General features: G+C 37.6%; 1 protein-coding gene and 1 long non-coding RNA gene across 2 annotated transcripts in view; one reads left to right on the top strand and one right to left on the bottom strand.

Moving 5' to 3' along the window:
• Positions 1–443: 443 nt before the first annotated feature.
• LOC134816366 (uncharacterized) lies at positions 444–10,495 on the bottom strand. Its single transcript, XR_010160400.1, has 4 exons — positions 10,331–10,495; positions 7,667–7,778; positions 7,255–7,378; positions 444–888 (listed from the first exon to the last, which is right to left on the bottom strand). It is a non-coding gene; the product is annotated as an uncharacterized LOC134816366 (long non-coding RNA).
• Positions 6,505–20,726, top strand: part of LOC134816365 (ras-related protein Rab-6A-like) — a 41,105-nt gene continuing 26,883 nt past the window's right edge. The window contains exon 1 of the mRNA XM_063825179.1: positions 6,505–6,530. The gene's annotated coding sequence lies outside the window, so the exon portion shown is untranslated. The remainder of the gene's footprint in view (positions 6,531–20,726) is intronic.

Here is a 20,726-nt window from a genome sequence, read left to right as displayed (position 1 = left end):
AACTTTAGAAAAAAGCTGGTAAACAAGAAACACGAAACCAAATTTGGTGGAACGATCATTTTTATTTATTTGTCACCGATCATTGAGACACACAGAACCCAAGACTCCTAAAGAATTATCAAGATGTCAAAGATTATACTTCTTGGATAAAATTATTAATTGGAAAGCTAAGATATTTGCAAAACATTATTACATATAATATGGTTTAAAGAACATCTGACATTAAATGTTTCGAGATTCAACACAAACAGTAGATCTACCGATCCAAATAAGTCGAATTTGGTCAAATTAAATTTAAATCTTGGTTTTACTGTCCTAGTTATCGCCCTCGATTGTATTTCTAAATCAAGTTAAGTTTTGTCGAAACACTTTGGATTAAAATAAAGCTGCAAAATATGATTTCAATAAAAAGCACTACTTAAATATATTATAACAAATAAATATAAAAACTAAATTGAGATACAGATGATGATCCCACTCTCCCTGTTATTGGAAGTTACATTTCATCTTCAAATCTCAAATATTCTGCTTCTCACTGAGTCGATTCGAGAAAACAAACTCGATAAATTCAGCTAAAATCAACATATAATAATACGTCTCCAAAATTATAATTTATGTTCAGATCAATAAGATAGCATTCCCTTTCACAGAAATATCAGAGACGGAAACCTCGTCAATTCCAGTTTCAGTTATTGTATGATTCACCCTATAATGAACTGTAAAGTCGTCCCCTAAAGAGAAAATCATTCCACAGACAGAGCAAGCATATTCCTCTTTGTTGCTTTCCACTTCTGTTTCTTCCTTTGCCAGCAGTGAATAGTCTTCACCAACATCACCATCAGTGTTGGTTGACATATTCGTAAGAACTGGTACAGCCGTCTTTAATACCTAAATAATAGTGCGACGTACAGGAATTGGAAATATGCATCGTAATAGTCATAATTTTAAGGTAAGTTCGAATATTTCATTAAACGGTTTGTGACCCATAATCAACAGTATGATTAATACTCAAATAGCTTCTATATTTTATACTGTATAATGTTTTTACGATTACATTTACCGGTCCGAGACCTTTTGTGCCAAAATGTGTTAGATTCTGAGGAATTTTGACCTTCTCTTAAGTTCCCAATTCATTAAATAAAGGAAATGACACAAAACAAACGAATAATTATAAACGGCTTGGCTGTTTTTTAAATGAGATAATGATAAATGAGAACGAATACATCGGCGCAGAAGAATTTAGAAGCGAGCCGCTTAATTAATTTATAAACAAACGACTCGGTATTTGACATAAATAATTCGAAGATTCGAGATGAAAAGGGAAAGAACAACAACAAAGGTTGAAAATGTTTCAGTGGGTGAGGGCAGCGCCAAGACAGCGAGATGCGCTATCTGTGGACTAGGAAACACTGATCCATATTTCGAGGAATACATTTTCAAGGTGTCAGCACTGTTCATTGATATTAATCAAAGTTGAGCTGTATAATAACTGAATCTCGCACAATCGTTGAACTCCTCCATGATTTTCGTCTGCCACTTCATCTAGGAATCATAAATTTATCTTCCGCTTGACAAACTCTTCTCATTGTCATTGGATGTAGATTGTAGATGGTATGAGAGAATGGATTTCAAACTCTATTCTTCAGCAGAATAGCAATCATTATCAGCCAAGTTGGCGTTCGCTACATTCTTTCCTATCTTGGTCTCTCACCGACATAATATGAGAGAAGAAAAATTCGTCAACTTCAGTGATGTTATTGTCCCTATAATGAACTATAAAATGAACTATATTAAGGAGGCTCTGCTTCGCTCTATTACTTGAGTGAGGGACTACATAATTACCATGTTAATCAGCTATAAATCCATGGATCGTCACAGATTGGGTGACGTGATCTGATCTTTGTTGGAGCCAGATAAGAGGGATTCTTAATAGTCAACCCTGAGAAGGATTATTAATCCTGTACCTAGTAACAATCCCGCTCACATTACCTCATCCCCGAAATTTCTCAACGTAATTCGACTTTAACAACATAATTGGCATTTTCTTACCAGTGGGAATTCTTCGGAATCACATTAATCAGAGGATCAAAGCGGAGCTCAGAAATTAATAGGCATGTTGTGACGATTTACTCATTTACGAGCTCGTTAATCAAAATTCTGCGGAGAATATTCAAGAAACAATAAAAAATTGTCATCATTCCCGGTACAGATGACTGTAGGACAAAGATTTCATGACCCAAGTAGACACAAAATATGCGAGAATAAATACCGACGAGTTCACAGTGTGCAGTAATTATGTCTTGATAAAATTAAGCGGTTTTGCAAATTGATAGCATATTATGCGAAGATAAGAATAATGACCTTCTTAATATTGCTTTTACGTTGTTCGTTATGTTTGTCTGTAACCCTACCTACACGTTTAGGTTCACCAGTTCTCTATAAGACTGGTAGCTATGTTGCCGTTTTCAGTTTTTACTTGGATTGTTTTGATTCTCCTTCCATCACAGGGAAATACTCAATGTAGGTATAGTCAGGAAAACGACCGACAAGTGACACTGTGACAGTTATTACTAATTACAAACCATCCGAAGCCAAACGAGCTACCACTAACTGTAAGATCATACAAGCACAGAGAAAATGATTCGACCGACTCTCGACAGTCGACATCATTTTTCACAAATTCACAACTCATTCACAATAGGATTCTGTACCTTAACCAAGATATCTTTTTTAAACAGAAGAAAGCCACAGACAGGGCCCAGCACGATGGTTAAACCCAACAACATATCGGTAATCACACTGTATATCGACATACACTGTATCTCGACAACCATATAGCGCCATTTGATTGGATTTTTAACCGGGGAAATCCTGAGAATGCAGCTAACCACTTGTTTGCTCTAAAACCATCTGTTTGCTGGTACTGTGTTGTATTACGCACTTACAATTATTGTACACAAGGTGAGTATTCAGTTTTTAGTACAGGGTGGGCCAAAAGTCAGTGTGCAAACGTTGGGTCTTATACCTCCGCCGTGTTTTATATTTAAGAGCTGTTGCTTTGCAGATGGCATACTGTACTTACTGGTTCGAGGATTCCGTCGTCAAAATTTGAAAATTCGAATATTTTAGACCACGCCCATTCAATATTAAAACACCTATATTGTTTTCTCTGAACATGCTGAACGCCTAATTTTTTCAGAGACGGTAGATTATCAAATGTTGCATATGATCTGAAAACATGAGGCAAAACGGATTAGAAATGACGAAGTTATCAAGCATTTTGTGTATCTCGTTAACAAAATTGACTGGGTGATTATGTGACACCGTGACACGACACCTTAATTGGGCACCCTTAACAATTCCCATAATGTTTAACGGGGTAGTTAACGGGGGCACCTTATCACGTGATTAGGTAAACCAATCACCTGATCACACGTAATGAATAAATTCGTTATGCTTCATATCTCGGTCATCTGAGAAGCTACAGTTCTAATTCTTTCAGGACAAACGTAATTCGAATGGCCAAACACAATTCAATAACATTTAGCTTGATCCGACTATCCAAACTATCAAATAAATGTGAAAATGAACCTCCATTTGAAAAAAATGAACGCGAATATTTTTCGAGTTGACAAATTCCTCGAACCAGTGGTGGTACTAAGTCATACCAGAAGGAAGTATTTCAATTGGGCACTCAGTGACTGAGCTATTAAGGCCAACGTTTGCACACTGACTTTTGGCCCACCCTGTATTATAAATAAAATATTTTCGGCAACTGCTGACCACCGTCTAAAAAGTATCTCTTTCGTCACGCATTCTCAAAATAGTCTAACCGAGAAATCTCTCAGAAAAAGACATGCTGACTACGAGATGTAAACCAATTTCGTATTTTACGAGGAGTAACTCTCAGCTGCACTTCAAGTTCAGGAGACAAGAAAGGGTATGAACTTACGAAGATATACTTAACGACATGCTGCAAAACACGTTATGGCCTGGAATAAATTGTGCTTAAGAATAGGAGTCAGTACGGAAGATAAAACGTTCTTTATTTTATTTAGAAAGAATGTTTACTCCAAATAAGCACCGATTAATTTTTCAGTATTATATGGAATTAACGTTTTAGTATTCTATGGAATTAATCAGTACGGAATTAATTTAAGGACAAACATTATTAATTACCTTTATTTTAACCTTTGATGTCGAACATGTCTATTATTTTATACAACTCTTTTTATCTTGACTTTGGGAGTATATCAAAGAATGTGTTCACCTATCAAACTAGAAGTTGATTTCTTGTTATTGTAAAGAAGCGTGTTTTATGTGTTACTAAATGCTGACACCAACGTCATGATATATTTAATACAGTAGAGAAAAAGATTGTTATAACATAAATACAAAAGCAAGGTAAACCAAAAACAAAAAGAATCTGAACTAAACTTTAAATATGACCATAGAGAGAACAGTGCAAAATCTCATCAGGAAAGTCAGTATTTTGTTTATTCATGAACTAATTTGAGTATCCTTTACGACCTGTAGAACTAGAATCGTCTTTGAAATTTCAAATAATCTTACTGAGTTAATTTTAGGGTATATTTGATAATAATTCTAAATCTTACATCATATCTACTATCAATATTAAATCTCAGAACAGTTTAAAGGATGATGCCTGATGGAACATAAATTTGATACCACGCAATACGGGTATATGGCCCCCAGAATATAGGTCGTTTTTTGAGCACTTAGAAACAGGTGTTAAAACTACTTCTAAGCATGTTTAGGGCTGTAAATATGTACATTATAACCCTTTAAATGTTTCTTGGGTAGTTGAAAATAATTATTAGGTTTTTAAGTGTACTTTTTTTTCACCTGTAAAAATACCATTTTTTAACAGGGCCCCCAGAATATAGGTCCAAACATCTGTTCCTAAGTTGTTCTAAAATTGTCACAGACAGTTATATGCAGTCAGAATATGTTGCTGAGACTGTATTGATGATGCCAATGGCTCCAGATACTAAATTGAAATGGTTTAGAGTATACTTAATAGCAAAAAATCAAAAACTACGGCCCCCAGAATATAGGTATGCAAAAATCGTCCTCAAATACTCCACCTTCATACATTTTGATGATGCCATCTCTTCAGCATATGTTCTTTAACTGTTTCTTATCACTACCCCACATTCCTTAATGCTCAGGGTGACAGAGAAAATGCAGAATCTTGGTCGCTATTTTTTTTTTAAAACCTATATTCTGGGGGCCATATACCCGTGATGAGTAAAATCTTTAATTTTACTTGTTTAAAAGCTTTCATGCACTCATTTAGTAGGGATCTTAACTAAATACTTAAATAAGATTGAAGGAGTGTCCCTAGATATGATTGAGGGGGGCTGTTTTTATCTGTATCAATACAATGTGCACCTCAATGACTGTAAATCAGACATTTTTGGCCGCCAAATTTTTTTAAAGGCCTAACTCAAAATTCTGTCCCAAAACTTAAGGTCATGAGACAATTCTACGTTGATTCTGAAAATTTCATGTGAAAATATTGAAACCCTATTGAGTTCTATTGTTTTGAGCGAAGTCAGTTTGAGATATGGGCGATTTTGTTCATTTTTTGCGATTATTTGAACACAGAATCCACAGTTAGGTAGATATTGAGCTGATAATCATAGAGAATGTGTAATATATGCTTACCTTCCATATAAAGTTGGTTTCATTCAAAAATATTGATATTTGACCAATTTATGGACCAAAATCGATCAAATTTGGTGCGTATGCCCAAATATGGGCATATGGTTTTTGTTTTTATCCCATAACTCGGCCAATTTTTATCCAATTTTGATAAAACTTGATATGTGGGTTCAGGAGACTAGTAGCTACAAGTAGAGCATCCCAAAGCATGGTTTTGGGCATGTTCAGGGTTTTTGACCAACCTATATTCTGGGGGTCGTATAGACCTATATTCTGGGGGCCCGTAAAATTGTGGTGGCCATAACTTTTTTCCAAATTGTCAGTTTGCAGATGTCTCGATGAAAAGATAGCTTAAAATAATACTTATACTCATACCAGTAGTCTTAATGGCATGTGTTGGACAGATTTTTGTCATGACAATTTTTCGCCATATTTACCCCTCTAGAAAATGACAACATCGTTTAAATCTTTCGCTGTCATGACCAAATATACCAAAATACCTCATGTAGGTCCAAAATTTTTATCCAGAAACATAAGTTACATGTTTTACTCCAACCTAGCAGTAACAGATCCCATTAGTATTGCTTATCTTGGTTAGAAATGTATCCACTAACATGACCTATATTTTGGGGGCCACCTATATTCTGGGGGCCATATACCCGTAGATGAAATAAATCAAAAATATCTAATTTAACTGTGGAAAATTTTATCTTCTGTCTATCTCCATTATTGGTGGAATTAGACAATTAGAAGCTATCCGCAACCACATTTCAACATAACCGGTATGTATAATGTAACAAGTTTTAATACTTTCAACACTACTATATAACAAATAATTTGAGTGCTATGTAACCAGGCGGCAAATTTGAAATGGGTTATGATGGGGTCCGTAGTCCCCCCACATAGATAGTATCATGTCCTTGTTTTACTGACTACTTCAATGAAGATCGTACATAATGTTCATCGAGCAAGGAGCGAACGTACGTAAAGCTAAATAAGATGTGAACACGTGTGTAAAAGCCGCGCGTTAAGCTTTGCACAATAATTTGGTATTTGGTTATTGCGCTTCAAGATCCTCCATCATTAATATGCCACAGGATAAACCCGGGAACTTTGCATCATTTGACCACTGGGAGACTTTGGGACCGGAAACTGATCCGGCCCCCAAAGAGGGGTCAGATCACGTCACCAATCAGTAACGTACAATTAGTGATGTGATCCATGGATTGAATATAATTGACCTAGAAATGGGCTAGATCTGGGGTAGAGTTCATATGACAATTGACTACTCTGTACATACTACATAGAAGCTATAAATTAAGAAGTGAACATGTTTTAAATTGAGACAATGTATTGATTGAATTTATTACACATAAATCTATTGATTCACTCCTAAAATTTACACGAAATTAAACAAAATCAAGAGTGACACCACGACAGCTATCATATTTCAGAATAAAATTAAGTGAAACCTAAGCTAACAAAAAACTGGCAACCCTAAAAACAGACAACCATAAAAACAGACAACCCTAAAAACAGACAACCCTAAAAACAGACAACCCTAACCGGAATTGCTGCAAGACTGAGACTCCAGGTGGGGTATCCGTGTGAGTCACGTGTGTTAAAAGGACATGTCAGGACTGGGACTTTGTGTATCATTGTTCCGTTGTTTGCTCAGTAGAGAGCATACCTGAGATTGTAATTTGTAACTATATATACAACACTGAATAAACCATACAAAAAAAGGGGAAACAGAACTTTGCTCAAATATAATACTCGTGAAACTCGTCAGTCTAAATTGTTAACATATTATCAAGGCCGGGTACACGAATTGTGACTTGTGAGGTAATTTGAAACAAATGCTTTTTCCTGACAATCACGTATACGGTATATAATACAACAGACTACACAATGAAGGACGAATAATCTAAGTTTCTGCAAGCATCGATACTTTAAATTGAAACATGTGTGGGCTAACCTGTCTGTGTTTTGCTTTGACCGAGTTAAACCTCTCAATTAAATCCTCCGTGTTCTCTATAACAAAGGTAGAGCACATGTCTCGTAGACTCTCCAATGCTCTCGTTATTCGACTGAAGAGGTAGTGTTACACACATTTTCAAGCTGCATCAATTTAACAATATGTAGATTTAAAACCTGTGTAAAACTTTTGAAAACTTCTTGAAGGGTATGAGAAGTTACATCAGTGAACTTTCTTACATTCTTGTTATAAGGTTGAAACATGTCTGTGAGTAGATAATACATTGATGCAGGAATCCTTACGTGGAATCCGTACCTTGTTTATGGACATAACTCAGAATACAGTCACTTGATATTACGAGTTTTGTTATTGTCAGCATATTATTGTCAGTGAAAAGAAAGTATATGTATTAGACCTCCCCTACCCACTAATATGAGAATTGGTTGATATAGTTAGTAATATCTCATCATCTTAACCTACCGATTTAACTGCGGCTTTTGTTTATAAAATTTAGCATTTTCTCTTTCATAACCTTTAAAATACTCACTAGATACGCAATGAATCAGTTACAGGATATTTCTGACCGTCGAGTCTTCTTTGCCTTCAAAGGAGCATTCTTCTACCTAGCCCCTCTCACCATACCTTTGAGTGTGATAGTTGTGATCCATAACATTTTCATCTTTCGAAGCTACTACAAGGACAGAAACAAATTAATCCCCAATTTGTTCATGGGTATTGCCTTGTCTGACATTCTCAGAGCACAAGGAGAGTTGGTACTCTCAGTGATCAGTATCCTAGCGTACACAGGACTGGTTGAGGTGACTGTTCTTTATAAGAGCTTGGTTTACTACATGCTTACTGCACTTCCTGGTGTCAATTGGTCCAAAGTGTTCAATTTAGTGATGACCATTTCCATTTCCATTAAGGTCTCTAATCCTTTTCATAGGATCAATTTTCAGCGCTTACGGAAAATTGTAGCTTGCCTTTGCTTTGCCATAATGATGCTTCATGTTTCAGATGCCATCATACTCACAGCCATTGTCTTTAGTTTTATACCAAATCTTGTTCACCAGGGTGCATACATCTATCTCTACTACCAGTTTTTGTTCGTTATGCCTGGAGGAATTACGGCTGTGGCTATATATTATGGGTTTGGCGAACGCACTGAAAAGTGTGATAGTATCTTCAATGGGATTGTTCTTTCAATTGAAGCTGTCTACCATCTAGGCCCCCCGCTAATCATGCTAACATGTATGATAATTCAAGTAAAACACCTGAGAAGATCACTCCGGGAACAAGAAGATGACGAAGTTTCCCCACTGATGCCAAATACCGCCCGTCACGTCTCAATCACCGTCTTCTCCGTATCTCTCCTCTTCTTCATCTGTAACGCTGCGTACATTATCTGCCAGCTCATATTGTTGCTGAATTACTTCGAGGGTGAACGTTACTCTGATAAAGAGGTAGCAGATATTGGAATGTTGGTGGGATTCACAGAGTTCACACTGCCTCTAATATACGCGGTACTTTATCCAGTCATCTTAATCTGCAGAAAGGAGGAGTTGAGGAGGAGATACGTTGGGTACTGGAGAAGACTCTGCAGTGGCCAGTGCAGATAGACAGGTAGAGGGGGGGGGGGGGTGGAGGTTTGAACTAATGGAGATATAATGACTGATTAAAGCCAAGCTGTTTATTTCTGTTTGAAACACATGTGGTGCTGCACTGATAATAATGTGTGTAGACTGTAGAAACATCAGACTTGAACCACCAATTGCAATTTTATAGTGCTGTGTAGTGTGTAGTTGTTATTATTATATATCTTATTATATTTCATTACATGATTTATTATGCATTATTACATGATTAGGGAAGATCAGTAGTTGTTATACTACTCTAATAAACTAATATAGAGTTAAAGTTCCCGGACCTTTACAGAGCTCTTACAAGGGAATTTCATGTGAGCCTACAGCTGCTGCCACATATCCTTAAGTTTTGGTATGATAATTTGATTTTAAATAATGTAATGTGATTGTGATTATTTTCTTTAACTCATTTTGATTTTTGTCGTGTTATTTGTAGTAATAATGTAATAACATAACTTTTAGTTTTGTCTTCTTTTAAAATAAATTTTCTTAACTTCATTTCAAAATGATTGTTGACATTTAAATGCTTTGATTGACTTAAAAACCTTACCGGTGACAATTTCACATTTCATGTATGCTTAGAAAAAGAACTCGAAGTTAATTTAATTACATTGTTATAGAATTTGCGTGACCATTGCGTTAAACATAATTTGAGTTTGGAGGGGGATATTTAAAACATATAAGTGATACGAAAGGATTTTATTAGCAGGAGCTTTCAAAATACTTGTGTAAATCGTCTTCAGCATAATTTGAGTTTGTTTTATGAATTCTGCACGCATTTAATAGATCGCCACAATTAATAAATATACAATTGCACTATGGCTAATGAATCTGTCATTTTGTATAATTTTTGTTACATTTTCATATATTATTAAAAAAGAGTCGTTATTGCAACATGAAAAATGGCCACCTCATATTTCTGCATACAAATTAACGATGCTTAAAATTAAACAATAACCACAATTGAACAAGATTCAAAAGATAAAACACAAGTCAGAACCCCTTTAAGCAGCAGCTGTACCTGTTAGGAGTATGAATATTTAAGATCAGCGTCTCAGCAAATGTTTGATATGAGCGTATTTCCTTAGCAAGAAGTGCTCCCTGCTTGTAACCGAGAGGTCCTCCCTCCCTTTCTCCCTCCTCCTTGCCCGCACTCCATCCGGCACTGTATCCAGTGTTGTAGTAACTGAAGTAATGTGGTGTTAGTGGTGTGGTGGTGAGGCTGTGGGCAACAAAAGCCTCTCATATTAGGAGAGCCTACCAATCGCAATCTTAATACATTTAATCAATGAAAGGACAAAAAATTATAAGTTATGAAACTAAAGATATTATTATTAAGCTTTATATAGCAATTAAAAAAAAGATTAAAAAAATACTAACTGTTTTTCGATGTTAGCAATATCGTCCAAGAAGTCATCACAGGCCAGCATCCTAAAACGATTATAATAAGATGGGTGCTACAGCCTACATAACCCTAGTCACCTCTCTTTCACAATAAGGGTCTGGGGTGGGGGTGGGGTCGGCCGCGGGTGGGGGCGGGGCGGGGCACCTTATTCTCACAAAGAAGGTTCACCGTGAAATATAGGGAACATAACAGATAACAAATTAGAAGTACACAATAAGATATAGATATTATTGTTGCCCAAAATACAACTATAATAATCGTTCTAGTCAACGAATCACCACAGACAAGGTCATCATTAGTCTTTAGCTAATATACATATTATAACAGTAGAATTAGGACCTGACATACAACACACATCATAATATACAATTTACTGTACAAATGCAAGAATGACAAATAAGGTATTGACATTTGACATCCCTTGCCACCAATGAATGTCAAATATAGACAAATCATATTATAAGTTGGAATACTATGGTGTCTCTATCCAAAAACATTCATACCTTTGCTTACAAAATAATACACCTTGTTGTATAGTTAAATGAAATTAAGAGAGTAATTATTTAATTACATAAATCAAATAAATAGGGGAAAGAGATAGAGCAAATATATAAATATAGATATCTAGCAAATAAATAGACCAATAGTTCCAATTTCAACTAGCACGATACAAAATTCATTCACAAATTGTATTCAAACATTTACAGATTTAACATACTATTATAGATTTATTATATTATTTATTGCAGTATAGACCTCATTAGGTTGAACATCAGAACAGATTAAAATAAGTTAACAACAGACTTTAGCTCTGGAAAAAGCGGCAAAAAGAGAGCCAATGTGTTTAAGATAATCTACTCAAAACAAATAATTCACTATCACCTTGTGCCACAATCAAACTTAACATCCAATTGATATTCAGATAAGGATAAAACTTTAAATTTTTTTTTAATGATTCATTGATAGTAAAGGGCAAAGTTGTCTTACCCTCAACGCTTTTTAAAAGCTTTGCCAATGTACCATCATGAATATGAGGGGAGAAAACATGACAGTCAGTCAAAATCACAAAATAGTAGAATAAAAGTTTTATAACCGATCCGCATAATCAAAAAATTGTATAGTTTTAATCGAGTGGTATTTCATGACAGGTCTTAAAAGTTTCCATCTCTATTATTTGACCTTCACGATCTTACTCATCAGTACTGATGGTTCTTCGGTTCTTTTTTGCAAACAAATTCAATACACTTTTTCATAAAATTTTCCCAAAAGTACGGAAAAGAAATCATTATTATATAAAGTACAGGGTTGATGACAGAGTTGATTGGAAGGAAGACTATAGAAATAAGGGCATAATAGCGAGTTGCGTCGATAACAGCCCCCGAATGTAGGCTGGAAGCTACGGTAACCGGTAGCCAGCAGAGGAAGTCTGTCCCAATGATTAGGGATATCTTTCGCTGTAATCTTCATTCTTTTGTTCCTTTTCCTGATCTCATGTCCTGCTTTCTTCTGAGTGAGCACTTTGGAAGTGGCACTGCACTGGTCAAAATGTTGATGAAGATGTAACATACTGAGATTATTGCAAAGCAAATCATGTTCATTGAAATGACAACCCACGTATAAATTCTTTGGGGATCGTCTTTTTTAACAAAGAATTTAAAAAGACAAACCCCTTCATTGCCGTAGAATTTCAATCTATTTCGACCAGGTACATCTACTCCATAATAATTGGAAAACATGCCATCAACTAGATCATTAATCGATTTCCATTTAAGATTTTTCTCCTTTATTTTTCCATAGTACTCCTGTAGCAGATCATGATGGATTTCTTTCCCAGGAGCTCCGATAAAAAGTTTTATTGAAGGTTCATAGGTCATGCCATTGACAAAGAAGTCTTCAAATTGAGGCACCAAAGGGACTACGACTATAGCAATAGACATCAGAACGATAACTGTTGTTATTAAACAAATGTTCCGAATAGCCGACCTTGAGATTTCACTACTGATCCGTGCCCCATTTTGTATTTCCATCAGCCTGGTTATGCCGAGAGTTGTCATGGATAATAGGGACATTTCGTAACCAATTGTGCTGATGACACCAATTATGGTACAATGAACACTTGATAGCCAATTCAGTTGTTCAAAGCAGTAGCTACTCCCATAGATTATCGTGTCCATAACCGCAATATGAAATAAATAAAAACATGTGGTGCTGATAATAATGTGTGTAGACTGTAGAATCATCAGACTTTAACCACCAATTGCAATTTTATAGTGCTGTGTAGTGTGTAGATGACACCAATTATGGTACAATGAACTCTTGATAGCCAATTCAGTTGTTCAAAGCAGTAGCTACTCCCATAGATTATCGTGTCCATAACCGCAATATGAAATAAATACACTCCAATCAACAGGTCACCTACATTTATTAGAAGTATCAGCATCTTATTGTTAATCTGAGCCGCCTTTGACATTTCTTTTTTAAAGTCTGTTGAAGTTCGGTAAACCGAAATCATGTTCAGAGCAATTGCTAAAAGTAGTAGTAGTAGTAGTAGGTGACAGAAGCTTCTAAGCTTTCCATAGTGCACTCCAACCTGCTTTCAGATATGGAGGTCATATATGCAGATCAGCTTGCCACCGGGCGTCTCTGGTCGGCGGGCCGCCAGTGGCATCTGCGCGTAATAATATGCCGTACGGGTAATAGACCCCGGTTTGGCTACTCTGTTATTCAGCGTGAGTGGCCGACCCCACAACGCCGTTGCGCGGCACAGCGCGCACCACAGCTGCCCGCGCACGCTCGCAGACCGCTATGTAGCGGTGCTGACGGAGCACACGTGCGCTCACCGAGGATGCACGCGTCGCACACGCTATGGCAAATAATGGAAAAGAGAATCGCTCTCAGTACTGAGAAGTTGGAACTAAAGGAGCCATCCCAGACTCTTGTCCGGATTGCATCGCAATAGCTCCCATTCGCTCCTCGTTCCCAATCCTGAGAGCGGTAGCTGGTATGAAGAGATTAATGTAAAAGAGATGGGTGATCAGGTTGGGAAGGTTCATCGTTTCCAGTACTGGAGGGTCCTGGTAACGGTGTGTGGTTGCTATGGTAACAGTGTGTAGTTGCTATGGTAACAGTGTGTAGTTGCTATGGTAACAGTGTGTAGTAGCCATGGTAACAGTGTGTAGTTGCTATGGTATCAGTATGTAGTTGCTATGGTAACAGTGTGTAGTTGCTATGGTATCAGAGTGTAGTTGCTATGGTAACAGTGTGTAGTAGCCATGGTAGCAGTGTATAGTTGCTATGGTATCAGTGTGTAGTTGCTATGGTAACAGTGTGTAGTTGCTATGGTAACAGTGTGTAGTTACTATGGTAACAGCGTGTAGTTGCTAGGTAGTGATTTGGAGTTGCTACGGTAACCGTGTGTGGTTGCTATGTTAAGAGTGTGTAGTTTCTATGGCAACATTGAATGGTTGCTGTGGTAACAGTTTAGAGTTCTTCTTCGTTGACAAATTCTAGTAAAGTCGTTTTAAATGATTAACATCGTTTAAATGAATAAAACTGAATAAAAAGTTGAAACAAGATGACCTCACAATAGATACTAAAACTACCCGCCATGCGCGCTACCAGAGTAGCGCGCGCGCAAGCAAAACGTATTAAAGGATTTGCAGCTAGATCATTAGTACATACTGTGCTCAAATGGCGTTCGCGCGTTACGTAAAATATCGGAAAAATTTAATATAGCAATCTCAGTTCGAATCAAGATAACGCTGATAGGATGAATCAATCATTCATTGATAAGCCAGTGTGTGCAACACTCATATCGTTTTATCTACACACTAAGTAATCACTAATCAGTGTATCTATAATGATGAAGTAGTGGCAGAAAAGTCATGCCTTGTAACATGATCAGGTTTGACAGCGGTGCTATAGTCCCTGAATCGCATTTAATGGCTGAAGATTACTTCGGTGAGTCTGTTTGAGAGGTTGTGCTATTAGAGTGGAATTTACCAGGTGTAGGAGCTGCGCCTTGAGGGAAGAATGTAACCAGTTTTGGAAAACTGTCGCCCTGTCGCGTCGTGTGGTAATATTTTAATTCTGTGAAAGCATGGTTCGAGGTAAAATTTATAAACAAGTAAGTAAAGTGAAGCAATTTTACACGCTAAAACTTTATATAAACATGGGCTTTTAAGGAAAATAGATCATGTTAGGTCTGATATGTCTGGCCGGAGGCCGCTCTCTTTGATATGATGTGGTGTATGGCCAAAGGCCGCTCTCTTTTGTATGATGTGGAGGATGAGAATTTCAATAGGTATATAATATTTCATGTTATATTACAAATGACGAGATCAATTTCTTGCCTGTAGACACGGATTAGTAGATGGGTTGGTCGAGGGGGGTATAATGCATGTCTGACTGCGAATCTCAGTTAGACAACTCTGATTTCAGGAACTTGGATAGAGAGTTGAGCTTTGTCTTTTAATAAGAGACGTGATGTATGATGTTGGCATTCTTGTAATCCGACTTATCCTTGGTTCAGAGCAGTATCTGTTACCCTGCATTGTGGCTGAGTAGCTGTCTGTCTGTTTGGCTTTGATTTCCATAGATATTTATGCCTGTTCCTGGGAATCTACTTACTTTTACTTTGGGCGATCCTCAATCGAAATCCCATTCACTGTCTGCCTCCACACGTCTCGATCGCACATAACAGTTCGAAGGTCGTCTAACTGGAGCCCAGTGTCACGAGCTACTACGTCCAGGAAGGTGAGTGGTCTCCTTCCACGGCCCGATTGGGCAAGTCGCCAGGGGAGGATAGTGGAGATAACTTGGTCAGAAGCTCTCATGCAATGCCCAGCAAATCTGGAACGCCTCAACGCAACCACTGAGGCAATAGATGGAAGGTTGCCATAGATCTGCTTGAGAGTTGGATGCTTCTTCCACGAGATGTTCTTGGCCTTCATTAAAAGACGGGTGTAGCATCCGTTGAGGCGTTTCTCAAGCTGCTTGTTTATGGTCCATGTCTCTGATCCATAGAGCAATACTGGTTCGACACAGGCTCTAAAGAACTTGACTTTCAGTTGTTCGGAAATGCCAGAGGACCAGACCTGGGAATCTAGGGGTGTTAGTATACACACAAGGGGGTGGAACGAATGTTAGTTTATAATTTAAGTTTAGCAGCCTATACGGAGGCAAGTAACGATCGAGAAAACAAGATGAGTGAGACAGAATACAAATGAAAGAACAGAGCGATAGAATTATAACAAGAAACTTAGCCTGTAGAGTAAAACGGCTGAGAATTCCAGCACTCATATCAGAGAGTGTCCCCATTTCTGTTGGTGCTGACTTCCCAGAGAAGCAGCAGTGTCGTACTTTATCAGAGTTGCTTGTACCAGAGCGGTTGATATCAGTCTTCGTTAAGTTGAGGGGCTACTGATGATTTCTTGCTTCTATCCTGCTTCTGTTAGTTTATAATTTTAGTTCAGCCTGAAAGCTAAGAGGGGATTAGTAAACACGCAATAGTATGGTACACTGCTGCCAGCTGACTCACCAGCAACAATGCATGTCCAAAGGGGAGGCAGAGGGAGAGATACCACCGACAACCTGGGTGACAGGCCACCGACAGTGCACCCCACCTCTGTAGGTCTGAGGGCGACAGGTCAAGAACCAGGTGAGACGGATGGCATCCGACCCTCTACCTCGATGGTTAGCTTGAGGATGACAGGACAGTGCCATCCTGGAGCGAAAGTAATGCAAATGAAAAAATGGACCGAACTGCTGAGGTGATTGAGTGAGTGAGATGCTGCATTGCTACTGGCTGACTCGCCAGCAACAATGCAAGTCCAAGAAGAAAGAAGGAGAGACACTGTCCGTTATCTGGGTGAGCCACCACCGACAGTGCTCCCACTTCAGAACCAGCCGTGAGCACACAGCGCCTGACCCCCTCAATGGTTAACTTGAGAGTAACAGGACTATGCCATTCTCCAGGCCAATCCGTTCAGTAACCAGCTGACCCAGCACCACCTCTGATGGAAGATGTGGTTCGGATTGGACTTCGCTAGGATTTGTCAGTTTTTCTGTATACACTAATGCTCCCTCGAGGAAAGACATGAGCCCCGGCGAAACTGGCCAAAAACGTGGCAGGGATTCTCACCCTACAATCTCACCCTACAATTGCTAAAAGGGCCAAACACCAACATAAGAGCTTGAGGAATGGGCTCTGTATGATTTCTCTGCCACAGTCAGAGTTACATTCATCCGAGAAGTCAAGACAATCAATCTCTCCGTCGCACTTTTCAGTTATTAGGATCAGCTGCTCTTTAAATTTACACATAAACACATTGGTACATTGTTGTTCGTCAGAACCATCGCCACAATCATCTATCACACTACAAACTCTATCATAGTTCAAGCACAACGGAAAAAGTCATTTTTTACTCCTTTCTTGATTTGGTTACGAATGAAAGAAAAATGTTGTCAGCCCAACCTCCAGAAAGTTAAAAACTTGCTGTAGAAAGTATTGTACTAGGAACCTACAATATTTTGCTAAAAACTATGTTCATGCTGAAAACCGAAGTTTCGTTTAAAATATTGCCATAATTTGGTGTAGTGCGGTATACATTTTTTTCAACAAAGAATATTCAAACAATATACACATAATATAGCAATGACCCTATATAAAAATGTTGTAAAAATGGGACAAATTTAAAAACTGAAGTAAAAATAAAACCCTTTGTAATAATATATATAAAATCCACTAAATCACATCACAACAAAAAGCAGTTTAGACCCCCATCCAACAAGCACTCCATGACCTTTTTGGGTTTAAGAGTGTAGTGCGGTATAAATCAGTTAAAATACAAAATAAGCGCGTGTCGTGTTAATTAAAATATGCGCGGCGCACCAATTTTTTGTTTAAGTTTTTGATTTACATTTTATGGTGTTTATATTATAACAGTACTTATACTGTATCATTTACAGTTAGAAGGAACCTGTATAACCCTAAAATGGTGTCAAGACTCAAAAGACTAAAATAATTATTACCTATTTAATTTTTGTCGTACGTTGTATGACCCGCGCGCACACGAGTGCGCGGCTCCCCCTAGCTGTATCCTAAGAACACCTAGTGAAACGACCGTGGGGGTCACGACGTGATACAAATTAATTTTTGTTTTTGACTCACTTGGGGGTCTAAATTTTGGGCTCTAAAACTGCTATTCCTTGGCCAATTTTTATTTTTCCATGCTGATTTGGAGGCCATTAAAGCATATGACCTAATTAAAAAAGTTTCGCAGTTGTATATCTTTTACGGTTTTTGCGGTAAGTCGGCGCGTATAAGTTGATGCCGTGGTGTCAGGATCCATCCATATATACGGATTCATCTATATATAATAATACCGTCTCGCTTTATACATAATAAGATTAATGCTGCACATTTTTAAACATCCTTTAATTTAATTGACGATGTCAATTCATGGCAGCTCGGCGCGGCACAGTAGCGCATTTCGCCGATCTAGCCGATGTCGCTGTGAGAAGCCTCATTGAGTGCGCGGCGCGGCATATAATGACACAAACATCATCACACATTCTCTAACATTAAAAGTCATTTACAAAAGTCAGTCAACAGTCCAGGTAGATTTTTAATTTTGCTTGTTGATTAAAGGTTGTAGCGCGATGCGTTACTGTGCCGGCACAGTAACGCATCGCGCTACAACCTTTAATCAACAAGCAAAATTAAAAATCTACCTGGACTGTTGACTGACTTTTGTAAATGACTTTTAATGTTAGAGAATGTGTGATGATGTTTGTGTCATTATATTTTGATTATGATTTGATTCAGAAATCAAATCATAATCAAAATATAATGACACAAACATCATCACACATCATCAAAAATATATCTACTAAAGTTTAAAAATTATCTTAAATCTATTGGCCTAAACAACCAAGTTAAAATGAATCTAATTTATATACAGGGTGGCCCAAAAGTGACTACCCACACGCAACCTCTTAATAACTCACGTAATTCGTCTCCAAATTGCACCAAAATTTCAGAGATTATAGATATGGGTCAAACTTAGATTTCCTGAAAGTTTCGTAAGCCACGCCCAATTACAGTGGGCGTGGCGTGACACTCCCTCTTTTTCACTATTGTCTTCATAAAATGAGAACGCTTTAAGCTAAGAACTCCAAATTTTTTTGCACACATTTGGCTTGATAATTCAAAACCTTTCCCGAAGTTTCAAGTTCATTTTTCAAAATTTGCCTGAGTTATGACAATTTCAAAATTCATCGGATACGTGATCCGAGCACTCAGTCAGTGATCTCGTCACTTGGTTAATGGCCTGTTTGGCTCACGTGCACCGCTTGATTGGTTGCAGGGCTTGTTAGCCCTGCTAGTCACAGGTTCGTTCCTTACAATCAATAAAAAGGAATGAACCATCCATTGAATCATCGAAAATGGTTCACTATCCTCCCTATACTGCGGAACAACGATTGTTCGTCTACCTGAAGAAAGAGAATGGGGAGTTCTGCCCTGTGTGCAGAACATCCCTTCAACGAATCCTTAAGCGAGATCTTTCTAACCGGGCCTATCGGATCACAAAGAAACACCAACTTTTAGACCGTGATTTCCAATCGAGGATAGATTTTGTCAACAAAAGGTGAAAAGGTCACGATCTGGTGCGCCATCAGTTCTCGTGGAATCCTAGGACCTTACTTTTACGAAGAATTTTGTGTTTTCCTGTCTAGCAAAGTCATTATCGGTATGGTCATTGTCAATTTTGCTTTGCCCATTTTGCCTACTTTTTGAATTAAATTTTTAAGCAGGTTGATAAAGAGCAATTTAATCCTTTCTGATATCATTTTCATCTGAAGATTCCGAATTTTCTGAATTCTTTGGAATGAAGTTTCTATCTCATGTGGAGCAAAAGTTATGACCTGGTTTTCGATGTGGAGCAAAAGAGTGTGGAGCACCCCAATAAAATCTATGCTTTTTGACTATTTTGATCGCCATTTAACAAATAGATCCTGGACGTTAATTGCAAAATATTTTCACTGCCAAATCATAAAATGGACCTCAGCCAGTGTGGAGCAGTCGAAATATCCTCATATTTTTCGTCTCAACCAGGGGTAAACATTACAGTAGAATCTCCGTTTTTTCACAAAATCTTAGTTTAAAGGAATACGCACCAGATAACATTATCAATAATGGTACACCTTGCTCAACTGATGCGGAGCACGAAACTATTATACCTTAGTTGGGAATACTGATTGGGAAGAAACTGAGTTTTGAAAGTGAGTGTGATTAAAAACGATAAATACATCTAATCAGGCCATAAAAATATCATTTTTTCTTGTGATTATGTTCAGACCCCCTGACTCTATTCTTTGGAACTGCTGATAAACCTAGTAATGCTCAACCATGTGGAGCAGAGGACTTTTACTGCATAACATGACTCCTCATCGGCTGATATGACTTGGATGAGAAATTAGAATGAGTATTTTAGCTTTTACAATAAATTACTAGCAGAACAGATTGAAAAATTGTATTTAATAGGCTCAACCAGAGAGGAGCAGAATGGAATGATAGATTGATAACACAACTATTTGTAAGGATCAGTGTTGTTATATTAGGATAAAGGAGGAATGATATCATCAATACTTAAGAAGCTGTTGATGTATGTAGTACTGTGTCCTTTAAAGAGAAATATGCAACCATAGAAAAAGACAATATGCTCAACCGTGAGGAGCAACAGGCTTTTCTACGGTAAAAAGAGTCTCCATGATGGTCGATCTGTAGCCAATTTGTACGTAATGCAATTTAAAGTTTACTGATATACTTTAAATACTTTTCTTACCATGATTGGGCCATGATTGATGTTCCAGAACTGTTCAGCCAGAGTGGAGCAGAGCTAGAAATGACATGTCATGTACGGGATTCCTCAACTGCCTAACATTTGATTAAGATCTCTCTTGCATGCGGCTGTAGAATGAAGTAGTGAGCTTCGAAAATCTAATACAA

This window comes from Bolinopsis microptera, chromosome 6 (genome assembly GCF_026151205.1).
Source record: "Bolinopsis microptera isolate Bmic1 chromosome 6, MBARI_Bmic_1.0, whole genome shotgun sequence".
NCBI classification, from domain to species: Eukaryota; Metazoa; Ctenophora; class Tentaculata; order Lobata; family Bolinopsidae; genus Bolinopsis; species Bolinopsis microptera.
This window is presented reverse-complemented; position numbering and strand designations above follow the sequence as displayed.